Here is a 22,639-nt window from a genome sequence, read left to right on the forward strand (position 1 = left end):
CTCCCCCTATGACCCTCCTCCAGACTCCAGTTAGGTACTGTGCCCGGACGAGCGTACACAATAAGGGAGGCAATTTGAATCCCGGGTAAGACTCATACCAGCCACACCAATCACACCGTACAACTTGTGATCTAAACCCAGTTAACAGTATGATAACAGAAAGAGCCTCTTAAAGATGGCTCCTTAACAATATAACCCGAATTTGTTAACAATAACTATGTACAGTATTGCAGATAATCCGCACTTGGGATGGGCGCCCAGCATCCACTACGGACTCCGAGAAATAGAATTATCGGTAAGTAAATTCTTATTTTCTCTATCGTCCTAAGTGGATGCTGGGGTTCCTGAAAGGACCATGGGGATTATACCAAAGCTCCCAAACGGGCGGGAGAGTGCGGATGACTCTGCAGCACCGAATGAGAGAATTCCAAGTCCTCTTTTGCCAGGGTATCAAATTTGTAGAATTTTACAAACGTGTTTTCCCCCGACCACGTAGCTGCTCGACAGAATTGTAATGCCGAGACCCCTCGGGCAGCCGCCCAAGATGAGCCCACCTTCCTTGTGGAATGGGCCTTAACAGATTTAGGCTGTGGCAGGCCTGCCACAGAATGAGCAAGTTGAATTGTGTTACAAATCCAACGAGCAATCGTCTGCTTAGAAGCAGGGGCACCCAACTTGTTGGGTGCATATAGTATCAACAGCGAGTCAGATTTTCTGACTTCAGCCGTCCTTGAAATGTATATTTTTAAGGCTCTGACAACGTCCAACAACTTGGAGTCCTCCAAGTCGCCAGTGGCCGCAGGCACCACAATAGGTTGGTTCAGGTGAAACGCTGATACCACCTTAGGGAGAAAATGCGGACGAGTCCTCAGTTCTGCCCTATCCGAATGGAAGATTAGATAAGGGCTTTTATAAGATAAAGCCGCCAATTCAGATACTCTCCTGGCGGAAGCCAGGGCCAGTAACATAGTCACTTTCCATGTGAGATATTTAAAATCCACCTTTTTCAATGGTTCAAACCAATGGGATTTGAGGAAATCTAAAACTACATTTAGATCCCACGGTGCCACCGGAGGCACCACAGGAGGCTGTATATGCAGTACTCCTTTAACAAAAGTCTGTACCTCAGGAACTGAGGCCAATTCTTTTTGGAAGAATATTGACAGGGCCGAAATTTGAACCTTAATAGATCTCAATTTGAGACCCATAGACAATCCTGATTGTAGGAAATGTAGGAAACGACCCAGTTGAAATTCCTCCGTCGGAACACTCCGATCCTCGCACCACGCGACATATTTTCGCCAAATGCGGTGATAATGTTTCGCGGTGACTTCCTTCCTTGCCTTAATCAAGGTAGGAATGACTTCTTCTGGAATGCCTTTCCCTTTTAGGATCTGGCGTTCAACCGCCATGCCGTCAAACGCAGCCGCGGTAAGTCTTGAAAGAGACAGGGACCCTGTTGTAGCAGGTCCCTTCTCAGAAGTAGAGGGCACGGGTCGTCCGTGACCAACTCTTGAAGTTCCGGGTACCAAGTCCTTCTTGGCCATCCGGAGCCACTAGTATTGTTCTTACTCCTCCTCACCGTATAATCTTCAATACCTTTGGTATGAGAGGCAGAGGAGGAAACACATATACTGATTTGTACACCCAAGGTGTTACCAGTGCGTCCACAGCTATTGCCTGTGGATCTCTTGACCTGGCGCAATACTTGTCCAGTTTCTTGTTGAGGCGAGACGCCATCATGTCTACCATTGGTCTTTCCCAACAGTTTATTAGCATGTGGAAGACTTCTGGATGAAGACCCCCCTCTCCCGGGTGAATATCGTGTCTGCTGAGGAAGTCTGCTTCCCAGTTGTCCACGCCCGGGAAGAACACTGCTGACAGTGCTATTACGTGATTCTCCGCCCAGCGAAGAATCTTGGCAGCTTCTGCCATTGCACTCCTGCTTCTTGTGCCGCCCTGTCTGTTTACATGGGCGACCGCCGTGATGTTGTCCGACTGAATCAACACCGGTTTTCCTTGCAGGAGTGGTTCCGCCTGGCTTAGAGCATTTTAGATTGCTCTTAGTACCAGAATGTTTATGTGAAGAGACTTTTCCAGGTTCGTCCATACCCCCTGGAAGTTTCTTCCTTGTGTGACTGCTCCCCAACCTCTCAGGCTGGCGTCCGTGGTCACCAGGATCAAATCCTGTATGCCGAATCTGCGGCCCTCCAATAGATGAGCCTTTTGCAACCACCACAGAAGATATACCCTTGTCCTTGGCGACCGGGTTATTCGCAGGTGCATCTGAGGATGCGACCCTGACCATTTGTCCAACAGATCCCTTTGGAAAATTCTTGCATGGAATCTGCCGAATGGAATTGCTTCGTAAAAAGCCACCATTTTTCCCAGGACTCTTGTGCATTGATGTACAGACACCTTTCCTGGTTTTAGGAGGTTCCTGACAGGTCGGATAACTCCTTGGCTTTTTCCTCGGGAAGAAAAACCTTTTTCTGAACCGTGTCCAGAATCATCCCTAGGAACAGCAGACGTATCGTCGGAAAACAGCTGCGATTCTTGGAATATTTAGAATCCAGTCGTGCCGTCGAAGAACTACTTTAGATAGTGCTCTTCCGACCTCCAACTGTTCTCTGGAACTTGCCCTTTTTAGGTCGTGCAAGTAAGGGATAATTTAGATGCCTTTTTTCTTTGAAGAAACATCTTTTCGGCCATTACCTTGGTAAAAAGGCCCGGGGTGCCGTGGATAATTCAAACGGCATCGTCTGAAACTGATATTGACAGTTCTGTACCACGAACCAGAGGTACCCTTGATGAGAAGGACAAAATTTGGACATGGAGGTAATCCTTGATGTCCAGGGACACCATATAGTCCCCTTTTTTCCGGTTCGCTATCACTGCTCTGAGTGACTTTATCTCGATTTGAACCTTTTATGTAAGTGTTCAAAACATTTTAGATTTAGACTATGTGTCACCAAGCCGTCTGGCTTCAGTACCACAATATAGTGTGGAAAAATAATACCCTTTTCCTTGTCGTAGGAGGGGTACTTTGATTATCACCTGCTGGATATACAGCTTGTGAATTGTTTCCAATGCTGCCTCCCTGTCGGAGGGAGCCGTTGGTAAAGCAGACTTCAGGAACCTGCGAGGAGAAGATGTCTCGACTCTCCAATCTTTACCCCTGGGATAATACTCGTACGATCTAGGGGTCAACTTGCGAGTGATCCCACTGCGCCCTGAGACTCTTGAGACTACCCCCCCACCTTGAGTCCGCTTGCACGGCCCCAGCGTCATGCTGAGGACTTGGCAGACGCGGTGGAGGGCTTCTTTTCCTGGGAAAGGGCTGCCTGCTGCAGTCTACTTCCCTTACCTCTATGTCTGGGCAGATATGACTGGCCTTTTGCCTGCATGCCCTCATGGGAAAGGAAAGATTGAGGCTGAAAAGACGGTGTCTTTTTTAGCTGAGATGTAACTTGGGGTAAAAAAGGTTTTCCCAGCTGTTGCTGTGGTCCCCAGGTCCGATGGACCGACCCCCAAATAACTCCTTCCCTTTATACAGCAATACTTCCATCTGCCGTATGGGATCTGTATCACCTGACCACTGTCGTGTCCCTGACATCTTCTGGGAGATATGGACAACGCACTTATCTTGATGCCAGAGAGCAAATATCCCTCTGTGCATCTCACATACATATATATAGAATGCATCCTATTAAATGCTCTACATGAATAAAATATTTTCAGTCAGGGAATCCGACCAAGCCAACCCAGCACTGCATCTCCAGGCTGATGGCGATCGCTGGTCGCAGTATAACCACCGTATGTGTGTATATACTTTTTAGGATATTTTTTCAGCTTCCTATCAGCTGGCTCCTTGAGGGCGGCCGTATCTGGAGACGGTAACGCCACTTGATAAGCGTGTGAGCGCCTTATCACCCTAAGGGGTGTTTCCCAACGTACCCTAATTTCTGGCGGGAAAGGGTATAACGCCAATATTTGCTATCGGGGTAACCCTACGCATCATCACACACTTCATTTTATTTTATCTGATTCAGGAAAAACTACAGGTAGTTTTTTCCACTCCCACATAATACCCTTTCTTGTGGTACTTGTAGTATCAGAAACACGTAACACCTCCTTCATTGCCCTTAACGTGTGGCCCTAATGAGAAATACGTTTGTTTATTCACCGTCGACACTGTATTCAGTGTCCGTGTCTGTGTCTGTGTCGACCGACTGAGGTAAATGGGCGTTTTTAAAACCCCTGACGGTGTTTCTGAGACGCCTGGACCGGTCCTAATAGATTGTCGGCCGTCTCATGTCGTCAACCGACCTTGCAGCGTGTTGACATTCTCACGTAATTCTCTAAATAAGCCATCCATTCCGGTGTCGACTCCCTAGAGAGTGACATCACCATTACAGGCAATTTCTCCGCCTCCTCACCAACATCGTCCTCATACATGTCGACACACACGTACCGACACACAGCACACACACCGGGAATGCTCTGACAGAGGACAGGACCCACTAGCCCTTTGGGGAGACAGAGGGAGAGTCTGCCAGCACACACCAAAAACGCTATAATTATATAGGGACAACCTTATATAAGTGTTTCTCCCTTATAGCATCTTTTATATATATACAATATCGCCAAAATCAGTGCCCCCCCTCTCTGTTTTAACCCTGTTTCTGTAGTGCAGTGCAGGGGAGAGCCTGGGAGCCTTCTCTCCAGCTTTTCTGTGAGAGAAAATGGCGCTGTGTGCTGAGGAGATAGGCCCCGCCCCTTTTACGGCGGGCTCGTCTCCCGCTATTTTTGAAGTTAGGCAGGGGTTAAATATCTCCATATAGCCTCTGTGGGCTATATGTGAGGTATTTTTTGCCTCTAATAAGGTTTTTATTTGCCTCTCAGAGCGCCCCCCCCAGCGCTCTGCACCCTCAGTGACTGTTGTGTGAAGTGTGCTGAGAGGAAAATGGCGCACAGCTGCAGTGCTGTGCGCTACCTTTATGAAGACTCAGGAGTCTTCAGCCGCCGATTTTGGACCTCTTCTCTCTTCAGCGTCTGCAAGGGGGCCGGCGGCGCGGCTCCGGTGACCATCCAGGCTGTACCTGTGATCGTCCCTCTGGAGCTAGTGTCCAGTAGCCAAGCAGCAAATCCACTCTGCACGCAGGTGAGTTCACTACTTCTCCCCTAAGTCCCTCGTTGCAGTGATCCTGTTGCCAGCAGGACTCACTGTAAAGTAAAAAACCTAAGCTAAACTTTCTCTAAGCAGCTCTTTAGGAGAGCCACCTAGATTGCACCCTTCTCGTTCGGGCACAAAATCTAACTGGAGTCTGGAGGAGGGTCATAGGGGGAGGAGCCAGTGCACACCACCTGATCTGGTAAAAGCTTTACTTTTTTGTGCCCTGTCTCCTGCGGAGCCGCTATTCCCCATGGTCCTTTCAGGAACCCCAGCATCCACTTAGGACGATAGAGAAAAAAACGGTAAGTGAGATTTATTGTGTAGATTTCTACCTGCTCACTTGAACTCAGTGCTTCCTGTCTAAATCAAGGGGAAGTCCAGTCGAGAAGGTCAGAGAATATCTTAAAGAGCCCAGCGTCAGTCAGAAGAAATTTTTTTTTAAGGTACCATGATGTATGTTATATTGTTGAATTGTGGGTAAATAATTTCAGATAATTTGTCACAAGTGCACAGGGGGAATTAATCAAGTATGCAGAAAACTTTTAACTAATGCATGTTTATTAAGAAAATAGAGCCGTTTTATAAAGGTGGCGCATGGCCAAGATATGTTCTAATGCTGATAACCAGTTTGAATTGATAAATAACCAAAGAGGTATATGCAAATCTTGTACCTGTGTTGTTGTGTTAAGAAAATACAAAGTGTCTGTAGCACCAAGATTGCTGGCAATTACAGGCACTGAAGTCTCATTTGGTTATGTGGAAAATGATGATGAATTTTATTGTACAAAAGGTTGTCATTTTAAAAAGAGAATTGTTGGAACATTAAGAATGATTGATTTAACATCATAACCTATTGGCCTAGGAACCACATAATTCCAGGTCTAAGACCCATGTGCCGTGCAGTCTCAAACAGCTGCCGTGCACGCAGATAACAGATATAGGATTTACTGTCATCTTTGTTTTTGTATCCTTGCACTGTTATATGTACTCTGTCAATATGCTTTTGAAAAGGGGGGGGGGGGGGGAGTCGGGTTGTCTGCTGAATAATGAAACTAGAGTCTCCTACACACACTGATAGGTATTTCTCACATCCAAGCATTCCCGTGTTAGCTGTTACTTTCTGAAGAGAAACAAGCATTAAACTACAACAGGGATACTGATACAAGCAGGAGTCTATATAGGCAGGGGGATAGACCCTTGGAGTAACTTAACAATAATATTAGGGACGCATCTCAGTGATCCAGAAGAAATAATCTATTATGCAGGTCTCACTTGGGGAGCAGTACTAACAAATTCTCCACCAACACAGGGAGGAAGGGGCAACACTACAACCCCAGTCATTTGTCCACAGACGGATTGAAGAAGCTCTTTTAGAGATTCTTTAAAAGGAGATTTTAATTCCCTCATAAGGAGTTACTAAAATACCACATCAGGAGGGGTTCAAACCCGTGGATATTGTTAATAACAAGGAGGGAAGAAAAAGCTTTAAAAGGAGATTTTAAGTCCCTCATAAGGAGTTACTAAAATACCACATCAGGAGGGGTTCAAACCCGTGGATATTGTTAATAACAAGGAGGGAAGAAAAAGCTTTAAAAGGAGATTTTAAGTCCCTCATAAGGAGTTACTAAAATACCACATCAGGAGGGGTTCCGTGCACGTTCACCCAGGCATGGGAGCGCGGTCTGTAAAGATGTCAGGGCCCGACAAACCCGTGGATATTGTTAGTGACAGGGAGGGCAAAAAAAGCTCTGAAAGGAATAAGTAAAATTTTCAAAAGAGCAGGTTTTCCGTCAGAGGGGACACTTGAACTAGAGAAATGGGAAAAATTTGCCTCCTGTAACAAGAGTTGGATAATTAAGCATAATAGTAGAGATCAAGCATCCATCTGGATCACTGTAGCAAAAGAATTAGGAGCAGAGAATAGAAGAAGAGATGAGGAAAATGATTTCCCCATTGTACCAGAGTACTCAATAGCTGTCACGAACCTCGGGCAGCGGCGACCGCGCTTGTCCCTGCGGGTGGCCTGGTCTGCCCGGCGCCTCTCTTCCCCTGTCAGTCTCCGGCTTCAGCGGCGGGTCGGCGCTGCTCTCCGGCGGCTTCCCGGAAGCAAGGGCGCCGCCATCACAAGCAAGGGCAAGGAGGCGGAGCAGGTCTGACGTCACCTGCCTGCTCCGCCAATCAGGCTAGGGCGGGGAATTTAAAATCAGATACCAGGCAGAGATCCGATGCCTGAGTATCTTCGTTTCTCCTGTGGAAGCTATGATCCAGAGCTCCCTCGTCCCTGCAAGCATCCTGTGCTTCCAAGCATCCTGTCCCTGCAAGCATCCTGTGCTTCCAAGCATCCTGTCCCTGCAAGCATCCTGTGCTTCCAAGCATCCTGTGCCTACAAGCAACCTGTGCTTCCAAGCATCCTGTGCCTACAAGCAACCTGTGCTTCCAAGCATCCTGTGCCTACAAGCACCTCCGTGCCTCCAGTTACCTCCGTGTCTCCAAGCACCTCGTGCCTCCAAGCACCTCCGTGCCTCCAAGCACCTCCGTGCCTCCAAGCACCTCGTGCCTCCAAGCACCTCGTGCCTCCAAGCACCTCCGCGCCTCAAGCACCTCCGTGCCTCCAGTTACCTCCGTGCCTCCAGTTACCTCCGTGCCTCCAGTTACCTCCGTGCCTCCAAGCACCTCCGTGCCTCCAAGCACCTCGTGCCTCCAAGCACCCCGTGCCTCCAAGCACCTCCGCGCCTCAAAGCACCTCCGTGCCTCCAGTTACCTCCGTGTCTCCAAGCACCTCGTGCCTCCAAGCACCTCGTCCCTCCAAACACCTCGGTGTCTCCAAACACCTCCGTGCCTCCAAGCACCTCCGTGCCTCCAAACACCTCCGTGCCTCCAAGGGTCTCCCAGCACTCCCTGTACTCCCAGTACCTCAGTGCCTTCAATACCACAGTGTCTCCAATATCTCAGTACCCCAGCCTTCATTATTTCTACAAGTCTTGTCTTACAGGAGACCTACAAGAATTCCTCTGGGCCTCCCGCCTGCCGTCTTAGTTCTGCATGAGGAAGACCTACATCCGGCCATCTCTACTACGACCCAGTGGCGGTTCCTCTTCCCGGTCATCGGAAGAAGCCCCGAGTCCACAACACTCCCAAACCAGGTCAGTGATAGTATACTCAGGCCTCATGGACTCGGGGGATCGGAACACGGACTCTAGTGCCATCCAGAACCTGGCTTCTCGAGTGCAAAGTCAGGAAGCAGCACAAGGTCAGGTGATGCAGTACCTCCAGCAGTTGTCCGGGCGTCTGGATCAGATTCAGGCGTCTCTGGCCTCAGTAATTCCGGCTCCTGTTCCAGCAGTCGCACCAGTTGCCGTTGCCAGCAATGTTCAACCATCGGCCGGTGTCACTCCACGCCTTCAGTTGCCTACTCCGTCCCGCTATAATGGGAATCCCAAAAATTGTCGTGGTTTCTTGAACCAGTGCGAGGTACATTTCGAGCTACTTGCACACAACTTTCCTACAGACCGGTCCAAGGTAGCATATATTATTTCTCTGTTGGAAGGTTCTGCTTTGGATTGGGTGTCTCCATTATGGGAACGATCTGATCCCATGGTTTCCAACTACACCAACTTCATCTCGTCCTTTCGAAGGATTTTCGACGAGCCCGGCAGAATGACCACTGCTTCTTCCGATTTGCTCCGTGTTCGGCAGGGCGCCCGTTCCGTGGGCCAGTACGTGGTTCATTTCCAGACCATTGCTTCCGAACTACGCTGGAATAATGATGCCCTGAGAGCTGCCTTCTGGAACGGTCTTTCCGACCGGCTGAAAGACGAGCTGGTTACTAGAGATCTGCCGGATCCATTAGAAGATTTGATTTCCCTTTGCGTCAAGGTGGATCTTCGGATGCAGGAGCGTGGAAGAGAACGTAACCGTTCGGATCGTTCCAGGTTCCGGAATCCTACTCCTAGGCCGGTGGCCTCACCTAGCTCAGATGAGCCCATGCAAATTAACCGCTCCCGACTGTCTCCGGAAGAACGACAGCGTCGTCGTGAGGGTAAACTCTGCCTTTACTGTGGAGCCGCAGATCATTTTCTTAAATCTTGTAAAGTCCGTCCGGGAAACGGGCAGACCTAGCTTGTTCCGGAGGAGTCAAGCTGGGAGTTACGACAAAAGCTTCTCCAACTTCGGACTGCTTGCTTCCAGTAACTCTAGTCTCCAATTCAGTCTCCAGGTCTTGTGAAGCCCTATTGGATTCCGGAGCTGCAGGGAACTTCGTTTCTTCCTTCTGTGCCCAAAGTTTGGGTTTAAAGTTACGGCCTATCGAGCGGCCAATTTCACTGACGGCTATCAACGGGACTAGAATTTCCAAAGGTCTCATAATGTGGCGCACGGGGCCAGTTAAGCTGCGGGTCGGGGCTCTACATCAGGAAGATTTGGAACTCTTGGTAATCCCAGAAATGCCCCATGATCTGGTTCTTGGAATGCCTTGGCTGAAAAGTCATAACCCCCACATCGATTGGAAGTCGTCACAAATTCTGTCCTGGAGTTCCTTTTGTCACACTAATTGTCTTACTCCTGTTTGTCCGCTCCGTGTTACCTCCAAAACGGATGAAGAGCACATTCCGGAGGCATATCAAGGGTACAAGGACGTATTTTCGGAACAAGCTGCTGACCTGTTACCACCTCACAGGCCTTGGGACTGCCCTATTGACCTTGTCCCAGGGAAGACGCCACCTCGTGGTCGCACATATCCTCTGTCTCTTCCCGAGACTCAAGCCATGTCGGAGTATATTAAGTCCAATATGCTCAAGGGATTCATTCGCCCCTCTTCCTCCCCTGCTGGTGCAGGCTTCTTTTTCGTGAAGAAAAAGGACGGGGGGTTGAGACCATGCATCGACTACCGCGGCCTAAACGACATTACTATTAAGAATAAATACCCCTTGCCACTAATCACAGAGTTATTTGATAGGGTTCGTGGTGCCCGCATTTTTTCAAAACTCGACTTGAGAGGAGCTTATAATCTTATACGCATCCGAGAGGGGGATGAATGGAAGACTGCCTTTAATACCCGAGATGGGCATTACGAATACTTGGTGATGCCGTTTGGTCTTAGTAATGCTCCCGCGGTTTTCCAGGGATTCGTCAACGAAATCTTTCGTGATATGCTGTATCAGAGCGTTGTGGTATATCTGGACGACATACTGATTTTTTCCAAGAATCTTGTCGAACACAGGACTCAAGTCAAAGAGGTGCTACACCGTTTACAAGAGAATCATCTCTACGCCAAGCTTTCCAAATGTACCTTTGAAGTAACATCTATTCCGTTCCTCGGTTATGTCATCTCGGGGACGGAGCTTCGCATGGATCCGGAAAAGTTGTCGGCCATTCGTGATTGGACTCAGCCTCTTTCCCTGAAAGCAATACAAAGGTTCCTGGGCTTTGCGAACTACTACAGGAAATTCATTAAAGGTTTCTCCACCATTGTTGCACCCATTACTGCCCTGACGAGAAAGGGTTCTAATCCTAGTTTGTGGCCTCCGGAAGCCATTGTAGCTTTTTCTCGCTTAAAGTTAGCTTTCACGACGGCTCCAGTTCTCCAACAACCAAATTTCGAGGAACCCTTCTTCTTAGAAGTTGATGCATCTTCAGTCGGGGTGGGGGCTGTCCTCTCCCAGCATTCCTCTGATAAGAAATTACATCCGTGTGGCTTCCACTCTCGTAAATTCTCTCCAGCCGAACGAAATTACTCTATTGGAGACCAGGAACTCTTGGCAATCAAATCTGCCTTGGAAGAATGGAGATATCTTCTAGAAGGGGCTAAACATGTGTTTACCATCTACACGGATCACAAGAATTTACTGTACATCAAATCCGCACAATGTTTGAATCCTCGCCAGGCGAGATGGGCACTTTTCTTTTCCCGATTCTCGTTCATTATCAAGTACCGTGCCGGGACTCTCAATATTAAAGCAGATGCGCTTTCCCGTTCACAGGTTCCCACAGACGAGGATGAACCTCCGGAGCGGGGTTTAATTCTGAATCCAGTTTCTGTCTCTGCTGCTTTAACTACTCCAGCTCCTCCTCCTGGAAGAATGTCCGTACCAGCTAGATTCCGCCCAGGAATACTACGGTGGGTCCATAACTCCAAGTTTTCCGGTCATCCCGGCGCTCAGAAGATGTACAAGTTTCTGCAAAGGTCTTACTGGTGGAACACCATGAGGAAGGATGTACAAGATTGCGTTAATTCATGTCCCCAATGTACACAACATAAATCTCCTCGTCTGCCTCCTGCAGGGTTACTTCGTCCTCTGCCTATCCCTGTGAGACCCTGGACTCACATTTCCATGGACTTCATCACTGACTTGCCCTGTTCCAAGGGTTGCAACACCGTTTGGGTTATCGTTGACCGTTTTTCGAAGATGGCACACTTTGTGCCCTTGACTGGTCTTCCGACAGCACCGAAACTGGCTCTATTGTTTATCCGAGAACATTTTCGTTTGCATGGGTTGCCACAAGAGATTGTTTCTGACCGTGGAGTACAGTTCACCGCCAGGTTTTGGAAAGCCCTTTGTTCAACTCTACACATTAAACTTAAGTTTTCGTCGGCTTATCATCCCCAAACAAATGGACAAACGGAACGAGTCAATCAAGATCTAGAGACTTTTCTTCGGTTGTATCTCTCTCCTTCACAGGACAACTGGGTGGAGTTGTTGCCTTGGGCGGAGTTTGCCCATAACCATTTGTTTCATTCTTCCACTGGGGAATCACCATTTTTCGTCAACTACGGGTTCCATCCCCGTGTTCCGGAATTTCCAAGCCTTCCGATAATAGAGGTTCCTGCTGTAGCGTCCACTCTACGACACTTTGGACAAATTTGGAGAAAGGTTCATGCTAATCTTAAGCAGGTTTCTGTTCGGTACAAGTTCTTTGCAGATAAGAAACGGCAAGCCGCACCTCAATATAAAGTTGGGGACAGGGTATGGCTGTCCACACGGAATCTCCGGTTGAAGGTGCCCACCATGAAATTCGCTCCAAGGTTCATCGGTCCTTACCCTGTGCTACAAGTCTTAAATCCTGTGGTCTGTAAACTGGGTTTGCCTGCCCATCTTCGCATACCTAACGCCTTCCATGTTTCTCTACTCCGTCCCCTCATACTGAATCGATTCCACTCAGCACTCCCAAGGCCAACGTCCGTAGTGGCAGAAGCTGGAGCGGAGTTTGAAATCAAAGCTATTCTGGACTCTCGTTATCTTCATAAAAAATTACAGTACTTGGTGGACTGGAAGGGTTATGGACCTGAGGAGAGAAGTTGGATTGGGGCTACTGAAGTAACGGCTCCTCGCCTGATTCGGATCTTCCACTCCAGACATCCGACTAAGCCCGGGAAGTGTCCAGGGGCCACTCCTGGAGGAGGGGGTACTGTCACGAACCTCGGGCAGCGGCGACCGCGCTTGTCCCTGCGGGTGGCCTGGTCTGCCCGGCGCCTCTCTTCCCCTGTCAGTCTCCGGCTTCAGCGGCGGGTCGGCGCTGCTCTCCGGCGGCTTCCCGGAAGCAAGGGCGCCGCCATCACAAGCAAGGGCAAGGAGGCGGAGCAGGTCTGACGTCACCTGCCTGCTCCGCCAATCAGGCTAGGGCGGGGAATTTAAAATCAGATACCAGGCAGAGATCCGATGCCTGAGTATCTTCGTTTCTCCTGTGGAAGCTATGATCCAGAGCTCCCTCGTCCCTGCAAGCATCCTGTGCTTCCAAGCATCCTGTCCCTGCAAGCATCCTGTGCTTCCAAGCATCCTGTCCCTGCAAGCATCCTGTGCTTCCAAGCATCCTGTGCCTACAAGCAACCTGTGCTTCCAAGCATCCTGTGCCTACAAGCAACCTGTGCTTCCAAGCATCCTGTGCCTACAAGCACCTCCGTGCCTCCAGTTACCTCCGTGTCTCCAAGCACCTCGTGCCTCCAAGCACCTCCGTGCCTCCAAGCACCTCCGTGCCTCCAAGCACCTCGTGCCTCCAAGCACCTCGTGCCTCCAAGCACCTCCGCGCCTCAAGCACCTCCGTGCCTCCAGTTACCTCCGTGCCTCCAGTTACCTCCGTGCCTCCAGTTACCTCCGTGCCTCCAAGCACCTCCGTGCCTCCAAGCACCTCGTGCCTCCAAGCACCCCGTGCCTCCAAGCACCTCCGCGCCTCAAAGCACCTCCGTGCCTCCAGTTACCTCCGTGTCTCCAAGCACCTCGTGCCTCCAAGCACCTCGTCCCTCCAAACACCTCGGTGTCTCCAAACACCTCCGTGCCTCCAAGCACCTCCGTGCCTCCAAACACCTCCGTGCCTCCAAGGGTCTCCCAGCACTCCCTGTACTCCCAGTACCTCAGTGCCTTCAATACCACAGTGTCTCCAATATCTCAGTACCCCAGCCTTCATTATTTCTACAAGTCTTGTCTTACAGGAGACCTACAAGAATTCCTCTGGGCCTCCCGCCTGCCGTCTTAGTTCTGCATGAGGAAGACCTACATCCGGCCATCTCTACTACGACCCAGTGGCGGTTCCTCTTCCCGGTCATCGGAAGAAGCCCCGAGTCCACAACACTCCCAAACCAGGTCAGTGATAATAGCACCACAACCAGCGTTAAACTCACTGCCTGTAATTGCAGCAACAGCACCTGCACACTATACCCCACCCCTATACCCAGACATGCATGCACACCAAGGTACCCCTAGTATGAACAGAATGCAATTACCTACAAGCTCACTAAAAGTGAAATTAAAAAGATACGAGCAAGGTTAAAAGAGTGACGAATAATCAGCCCTATCTTAGAAGGATCTGTGGTTGAAAATCCGAATGATTTACCTGAGCTATGTGTACAGAGTATGCCCCAGTGTCCTGATACTTCATCACAAGAAACCCCAACAAGGTTAAAGCAAAGAAATTTTCTACCTAATGCTTCCCTCATGTTTAAACGAGTGGTAGACACCTGCAATCAAGCTGAGTCCAGTAAACAATTGTCCACAATCAGGGACTATAGGCAGCAGGGTGCAATTCAGCAGAGAGGAGAAACAAGGGATCAAGACACAGCCTCTACAGCTTTTAATGCCCAGGTGCATAATGTACAGAATAAACTGACATATTTTCCAGAAAGATTGTGTCCGGTATGTCAGTTTTGCGTTCCAGAAGGATATGAACATTGCCCAAATTGTGGAAACTGGATTTCACACCATGAACCACCATGCCAAGATATCTATGCGACTAGAAATACGGAAAGACGGTCATCATTGCCTGTTTCTCTGTATCCAGCACAAGTACAGAAAATACGCAACCCAGATAATGCAGCCAGGACGAACGAACCATACATCGTACAGAGCCAACACCACAAACCATGGTATGGCAATGACCTCGCAAATATAGTTGCAGAGTCCCCAGATCCTAGATGATTGCCCAGCCATAACGGACGTTCCGACAGAGAAAAATAGAACAACGTTTGAAAGTGGAAAGACGTACATGACAAGACTTAAGAGATGGTGTCATGCACAGACACTCAGGGCACCAGCAGCCCCAGACTTGAAACAGGAAAAGACTGAGTCCATCAGAACTTACTATGATAAAGTCACTATACGACACACAAGATGATAGAATATGAAGGTGTGCAACTCCTGTGTCGACAACAGTGTACTCAGTCACCACTGGCAGTTCGATAAAAGTGACTTTACCCACAGGAGACCCAAGGGTTTCAAGAGCTGTTTTTATGCACAACCAGATTCCTCTACGTTTACTTACAGATCAAGCCATTGCAACGACTGGATTGGGAGGTTAAGCCCTACCCTTGCAAGAAAGCAAAGATGTAACCTGAAATACAAGCTGCTATACAAGACCAACTCTCACAGGAAAAGTAAGACAAAGAGGAACAACAACTCCCAGCATAAACATCATTATGTTAAACATCAGCCTGGGTGGACTTGGACTAAGAAAATGACATGCCAGCAGCAGTGAGAAAGAATATGCAAGTTAAGAAGGACAAAGAAAGACATCTGACAAGTGGTCAGTACTACCTGGCAAGATTACAGAGATAATGCCATGATTTAAAGCAACAGAAGCTCCGGGATTTAAAGCAAATAATAAGGAACAAGACAGAAAAAAAAAAGTTCCAGAAAACAAATGAATGATGCTTCTTCTGCCAATATGAAGTACAAGCTTCTTCAGGTACTCCCCAGTGAACATAATGTCTCCAGAAGAAACAGCAGAAGGTATGATTACAGTCACCTTGCCCACTGGAGAAATACGTCTGTGCCTAATGAATACTGGAGCCAGCACACGCAGAAGACAGCAGAGGGAGATACCACAAGAACTGATGATATCAGAAATTCTTAAAGGGACAGGAGATGAGAGAAATGCAGTCACCAATACCAGCCCAATTCTTGACCTTGGAGTACATGTACAGTGACTTTGCTGAAGCACAATGTACTAAAGCTTATCTAAGGAGAATACAGTACACACCAGCAGAAGTTTAACTTTCCAGCAACTTATCAAAGGAAAGAACAAAAAAGCCATTTAGAAGCAAGTTAAAACAGAAGTTCAGTATTGGCTCATTCCCGCAGTACCAATTGTAGAAGAAAGGAAGCAATACTACTGAACCAGAATAGCCCTGTGGAGGGGCTATATCACCAAGTGATATATCCACAAAACACACAGCTAAATACAGGATATGAATGAACTGCTGATTGCCACCACTACTAAAAGAAGCACCAAGAAGGGGCAGTGTCCTTAGTGAAGTTTCTGGAAGAACAAGACTGCAGAGCCTCAGAAGGAGAAATTGCAGCTAGTCAAGCAAGAGTTAATCTTCCTAGGACACTCAAGGTACCAGACATCTAACAAAAGTGAAAAGGAAAAGATTCAGACTGCAAGCTAAGATGCCAACTAGTGTCAAGCAAGTCAGATGATCATTCCTGGGCCTAGTAGGACACTACAGAACACGGATACCTCTAGCACCAGTCTACATGCAAGTATTGTATGACAACACTGAAAGGGAGGAGGGTCCGCATCCTACATACAGCAACAGATGAATTAAGCTATTGAACAGTTGGAAACAGCAGTTGCCTCATCTCAAGCCCTAGAACTACCTGACTATTAAAGAAGGAGGCCATACATAGAAGTCCTTATGCAAAATCATGGACTGAGGTGAAGACCAGTGGCCTACAACTTAAGCAAACTTGACAGCGGTAATCAAAGAGCACCTACCGGCATCAGAGCAGTGATAGCAGCAACAGCCCTAGAAGAGTATAAGAGCACAGACACAGTGATGAATCAGAAGTCCTAGAAGAGGACAAGAGCACAGGCATAGTGCTGAATCATGAACTTATCATCCAGGGTCCACATGCAGGTACAGAGAAGCTTCAACAAGCAAGAACCAAACACCTGTCAGTGGCAAGGCTGACCATGTATGAAGTAGCACTGCCAAAATGCGACAAGTAACCATCAGAAGATGTATTACCCTCAACGCAGCAACCTTTTTCCAACATTAATCAATAAAGGTGTTGAATCTCAAGATTCAAAAGGAGGGACAATTACCCCAAGGCAGGAGCCACTAGTCTATCAGATTTCTCAGAGGCAATGGCATTAATCCTGCAGAAATGGAGACCACACGTTACAGACACCCAGTTAGTTCAATATGTCGATGATATGCTTATTGCTGCACAGACAGAAGAGAAGTGCAAAAAGGAAACAGTATCACTACTCATCTTTTTGGCAGAAGAAGATTGCAGAGTGTCAAAAGACAAGCTTCAGCTAGTACAGAAAAAAGTTGTCTTCTTAGGACACTGCATATCTCAAGGAACAAGGCATCTTACTGATGAAAGAACAAAGGCAATAACTCAAGCAAAAACCCCAAGAACATTAAATGAAATCAGAGCTTTTCTGGGCCTTATTGGTTATTGCAGAGAATGGATTCCCTCGGCCTCCTTACTGATGCAGCCCCTATATGAATTAATAAAAAAGGAGGCGTCAGCAGAAAACAGGGACACCATTGAAGAAGCAGTAAGACAACTAAAGCAAGCCATAATCACAGCCCCAGCATTGGGATTGCCTGATTACAAAAAAGCCTTTTAACCTATTCTGCCATGAAAACAGAGGGCATTCTTTAGGGGTGCTCACCCAGAAATACGGACCAAAACAAAGACCAGTGGCATACTATTCAGCCCAGCTGGATCCGATTATCAGAGGAGCACCATCCTGTGTCCGAGCAGTGGCAGCAGCAGCAATAATGAAGGAAAAGGTGACAGACATCATTGTGTTTGATCATCCACTGTGTATACAAGTACCGCACGCTGTAACAGAAATATTAAGTCAAGAAAATAGCAAGCATCTTTCTGCAGCCAGACTTACCAAATATGAAGTGATTGCCTAGCCTTCATGGAATTAGAGACTTTACCTCTTCCTAATGTCCAAGATACACCATTGGACAATCCAGACATGAACCTGTTCGTCGATGGATCAAGATATTATGATAATGGATCCCCAAAGACAGGATATGCAGTAACAACTGAAACTGAAGTCATAGACTCTGGAGCATTGCTACCAAGCATGTCAGCACAAGAAGCAGAACTCATAGCAATGACCAAAGCCTGCATACATGCTGAAAACATGACAGCTAACATCTAGTCCCAAGATTACGCTGTTATATGGAAAAGTAGGGACTTCAAAAGTGCAAACGGAAAACCCATCAAACATGCCAGTTTGATTATGGAACTCTTCAGAGCATTGGAACTACCTAAAAGAATTGGAATAATCAAGGTACAAGCACATACTAAGAGCCAAACCATGGAAGCTAAAGGAAATGCATTTGCAGATGCAGAAGCCAAGAGAATTGCCTTACAATCAAAAGAACTTGAGCAAGTCTTAGTAGCTCAAGACGTGAAGCAAATGCCTAGTGAACAGGAGCTGATCAAAATTCAACAACAAGCATCACAAGGAGAAAAGGAGAAATGGAGACGATTGGGGGCAGAAGAAGATGAACATGGACTTTGGAAGTCAAGAGAATTGAAGTACTGTCTACCAGCAGCTCTATTTCCACCTATATTACAAGAGCATTGGATAGCTCCAGGCTTCAATAAAGCTGCAACAAACTTTGTAGCAGGATGCTGGATCTGTGGAATCAGCAATCCAGGAAAAAGAACCAAGACACCTCTAGGAACTATACCCAAAGCCTCTTACCCATTTGAAAGACTACAAATTGACTATATACAGTGGCGACGAAGCAGTCCATATGAATATGTACTAGTAGCAACGGACATGTTTAGTCACTGGGCCGAAGCCTGGCCAGTAAGCAAAAACCACTGCAAAGAAACTGATAGCAGAAGTAGTATGTAGATTTGGGATACCTGAGGTTATAGAATCAGATAGAGGTACACATTTCACAAGAGAAGTCATGCAGCATATAATGAAAGATTTGGGGGTACAGTAGGCCTTCCATGTGCCTTACCAGCCCCAGGCGAGTGGGAGGGGGGACATCTGAACTTTGACCTTAAGCTAAAACTACAGAAAATGACAGAAACCAAAAGAACTTGTCCAGAATGCCTACCTATAGTCTTGTTTAATATTAGGACCACACCCATGAAACCTAGTAAGCTGACTCCATATGAGATATTGTTTGGGTCAGCTCTAAGAACAGGTTGTTATTATCCACTACAGTTACAACATAATCATGGTGATTTAACAGGTTATGTACAGGAGGTCTGTAAAACATTGACTAACCTCCATGGCCGAGTGTTTTCTTCCATTCCAGACCCAGAAGGATCAGCTACGCATAAGCTAAATCCAGGAGATTGGGTCTATTTAAAGAGACATGTGAGAAAGACCTTTAAACCAAGATATGATGGTCCATATCAAGTGCTGCTAACCATGTCTACCTTAAATTAAGGTGAAAGGTCGTGATACTTGATTACATGCATCCCACTTGAAGAAGTTGACAGTGACTCTCCAGCCAGAAGAATGAAGTTGCTTATCCTTTGATTGTTGTTAGGGGTAATCCCCAAGGTTTGGACTATAAGTCCAGGGGACTGGTTTACTGAAAGAAAATAGTTCAGGCCTAGATAGTGTAGGTAGATATTAGGGAGAAAAAGTGGAATCAAAAAGAGGGGAAATGATAGTGTATGAGCTTCCTTTAAATGGCAAATATATATTGATTCAAGCTTTTTCACATATAACAAAGATATTTACTGCTCCTCACTTCTTTAGGTTAGTGTTTCCTTAAGAAGCTTCACAGATATATTATAAGCAACATTGTATTTCAAAGCATGAATTACTCATTGTTATAACGCCAGATGTATTCCAAGGCCAGTCAAGCATATCGCCAAAAGTTCTGAACATTGGGGAGGATTTTGACCTGTCCTGACCTCCAGAAGGGATGTTCCGGGAAAGCTGATAATCGCAAAGCAATAAATATGTTTTAATTGCAATTTATAATATTGTTTGACAGATGACGTGTTTCAGTTTTCAAGACATACATGGTGTATGCTGATTGGCTAATTGTATTGGCACACATGAATCCTTTGTTCTTCTGCTATAAAAATAAAGCCATGATGGCCCCCTAACAGATCAACTATGAACTGCTTAGGTTACACAATGATCCTGTGTCACTTATTCATTCACTGATCTCCAACCGGTTGCTAAGGGAAACAGCATTCTGACTGATGACTGAAGAGAATTCATAATCAGACCTGAATAGGTTAACATACCCTATCACCACCTTAGGAAGAAATTGAGGACGGGTCCTCAATTCTGCCCTGTCCGTATGAAAAATTAGGTAAGGGCTTTTATAGGATAAAGCCGCCAATTCTAACAGCATTACCACTTTCCATGTGAGATATTTTAAGTCCACAGTGGTGAGTGGTTCAAACCAATGTGATTTTAGGAATCCCAAAACTACATTGAGATCCCAAGGTGCCACTGGAGGCACAAAAGGAAGCTGTATATGCAGTACTCTCTTGACAAACGTCTGAACTTCAGGAACAGAAGCCAGTTCTTTTTGGAAGAATATTGACAGGGCCGAAATTTGAACCTTAATGGACCCTAATTTGAGGCCCATAGACAGTCCTGTTTGCAGGAAATGCAGGAAACGACCCAGTTGAAATTCCTCTGTAGGGGCCTTCCTGGCCTCGCACCACGCAACATATTTACGCCAAATACGGTGATAATGTTGTATGGTTACATCCTTCCTGGCTTTGATCAGGGTAGGGATGACTTCATCCGGAATGCCTTTTTCCTTCAGGATCCGGCGTTCAACCGCCATGCCGTCAAACGCAGCCGCGGTAAGTCTTGGAACAGACATGGTCCCTGCTGGAGCAGGTCCTTTCTTAGAGGTAGAGGCCACGGGTCTTCCGTGAGCATCTCTTGAATTTCCGGGTACCAAGTCCTTCTTGGCCAATCCGGAGCCACGAGTATAGTCTTTACTCCTCTCCTTCTTATGATTCTCAGTACTTTTGGTATGAGAGGAAGAGGAGGGAACACATACACTGACTGGTACACCCACGGTGTTACCAGAGCGTCCACAGCTATTGCCTGAGGGTCCTTTGACCTGGCGCAATATCTGTCCAGTTTTTTGTTGAGGCGGGACGCCATCATGTCCACCTTTGGTTTTTCCCAACGGTTCACAATCATGTGGAAGACTTCTGGGTGAAGTCCCCACTCCCCCGGGTGAAGATCGTGTCTGCTGAGGAAGTCTGCTTCCCAGTTGTCCACTCCCGGAATGAACACTGCTGACAGTGCTATCACATGATTCTCCGCCCAGCGAAGAATCCTTGCCACTTCCATCATTGCCCTCCTGCTTCTTGTGCCGCCCTGTCTGTTTACGTGGGCGACTGCCGTGATGTTGTCCGACTGGATCAACACCGGCTGACCCTGAAGCAGAGGTCTTGCCTGACTTAGGGCATTGTAAATGGCCCTTAGTTCCAGGATATTTATGTGAAGTGACGTTTCCATGCTTGACCACAAGCCCTGGAAATTTCTTCCCTGTGTGACTGCTCCCCAGCCTCTCAGGCTGGCATCCGTGGTCACCAGGACCCAATCCTGAATGCCGAATCTGCGGCCCTCTAGGAGATGAGCACTCTGTAACCACCACAGGAGAGACACCCTTGTCCTTGGAGACAGGGTTATCCGCTGATGCATTTGAAGATGCGATCCGGACCATTTGTCCAGCAGATCCCACTGAAAAGTTCTTGCGTGGAATATGCCGAATGGAATCGCTTCGTAAGAAGCCACCATCTTTCCCAGGACCCTTGTGCATTGATGTACTGACACTTGGCCTGGTCTTAGGAGGTTCCCGACTAGGTCGGATAACTCCTTGGCTTTCTCCTCCGGGAGAACACCTTTTTCTGTACTGTGTCCAGAATCATCCCTAGGAACAGCAGACGTGTCGTCGGAATCAGCTGCGATTTTGGAATATTTAGAATCCATCCGTGCTGTCGTAGTACTACTTGAGATAGTGCTACTCCGACCTCTAACTGTTCTCTGGACCTTGCCCTTATCAGGAGATCGTCCAAGTAAGGGATAATTAAGACGCCTTTTCTTCGAAGAAGAATCATCATTTCGGCCATTACCTTGGTAAAGACCCGGGGTGCCGTGAACAATCCAAACGGCAGCGTCTGAAACTGATAGTGACAGTTCTGTACCACAAACCTGAGGTACCCTTGGTGAGAAGGGCAAATTGGGACATGGAGGTAAGCATCCTTGATGTCCAGAGACACCATATAGTCCCCTTCTTCCAGGTTCGCTATCACTGCTCTGAGTGACTCCATCTTGAACTTGAACCTTTTTATGTAAGTGTTCAAGGATTTCAGATTTAAAATGGGTCTCACCGAGCCGTTCGGCTTCGGTACCACAAACAGCGTGGAATAATACCCCTTTCCCTGTTGTAGGAGGGGTACCTTGATTATCACCTGCTGGGAATACAGCTTGTGAATGGCTTCCAATACCGCCTCCCTGTCGGGGGGAGACGTTGGTAAAGCAGACTTCAGGAACCGGCGAGGGGGAGACGTCTCGAATTCCAATTTGTACCCCTGAGATACTACCTGCAGGATCCAGGGGTCCACTTGCGAGTGTGCCCACTGCGCGCTGAAATTCTTGAGACGTGCCCCCACCGTGCCTGAGTCCGCTTGTAAGGCCCCAGCGTCATGCTGAGGACTTGGCAGAAGCGGGGGAGGGCTTCTGTTCGTGGGAAGAGGCTGTTTGCTGCAGTCTTTTTCCCCTTCCTCTGCCCCGGGGTAGATATGAGTGGCCTTTTGCCCGCTTGCCCTTATGGGGACGAAAGGACTGAGCCTGAAAAGACGGTATCTTTTTCTGCTGCGAGGTGACTTGGGGTAAAAAGGTGGATTTTCCAGCCGTTGCCGTGGCCACCAGGTCCGATAGACCGACCCCAAATAACTCCTCCCCTTTATACGGCAATACTTCCATATGCCGTTTGGAATCCGCATCCCCTGACCACTGTCGCGTCCATAATCCTCT

General features: G+C 47.6%; 1 protein-coding gene across 3 annotated transcripts in view; it reads right to left on the reverse strand.

Moving 5' to 3' along the window:
- Window positions 1-22,639, reverse strand: part of ECHDC1 (ethylmalonyl-CoA decarboxylase 1) — a 173,364-nt gene that overhangs the window by 116,747 nt on the left and 33,978 nt on the right. The gene's annotated exons all lie outside the window — the stretch shown is intronic.

This window comes from Pseudophryne corroboree, chromosome 4 (genome assembly GCF_028390025.1).
Source record: "Pseudophryne corroboree isolate aPseCor3 chromosome 4, aPseCor3.hap2, whole genome shotgun sequence".
NCBI lineage: Eukaryota > Metazoa > Chordata > Amphibia > Anura > Myobatrachidae > Pseudophryne > Pseudophryne corroboree.